This window comes from Lipotes vexillifer, unplaced genomic scaffold, assembly GCF_000442215.2.
Source record: "Lipotes vexillifer unplaced genomic scaffold, Lipotes_vexillifer_v1.1 scaffold257, whole genome shotgun sequence".
Classification (NCBI taxonomy): Eukaryota; Metazoa; Chordata; class Mammalia; order Artiodactyla; family Lipotidae; genus Lipotes; species Lipotes vexillifer.
In genome coordinates, this window is record NW_006778935.1 from 653,419 (window position 1) to 653,759 (window position 341).

A 341-nucleotide genomic window follows, 5' to 3' on the forward strand; every position below is an offset into this window, starting at 1 on the left:
AAAGAGTGCACATAAAAGTTGAAAACCTGGACAGCTACTCCCTTAAGAGTCTCCGAGCCCTTGCATGTACCCCATTAGAATGTCTTCATTGATGCTCAAAGGTATGTCTAAAGGCATTTTGAAAATGGCTGACCTGTAGGATAAAATCAAAATGACTTTGCATAAAACACAATGCCTTTCCTGATCTGATGCAGGCTCGGTGTCTCATTTCCCACCCTTATCCCTCTACCCCCCATTCCCTATACCATCCTGAGAAAGCTGAATTATGTATACTGGTTGTAAGTTCGCTTTCAAGAGGAAAATGTGTCAAAAGGACTTCCTTCCTTTACTACGATTTGACC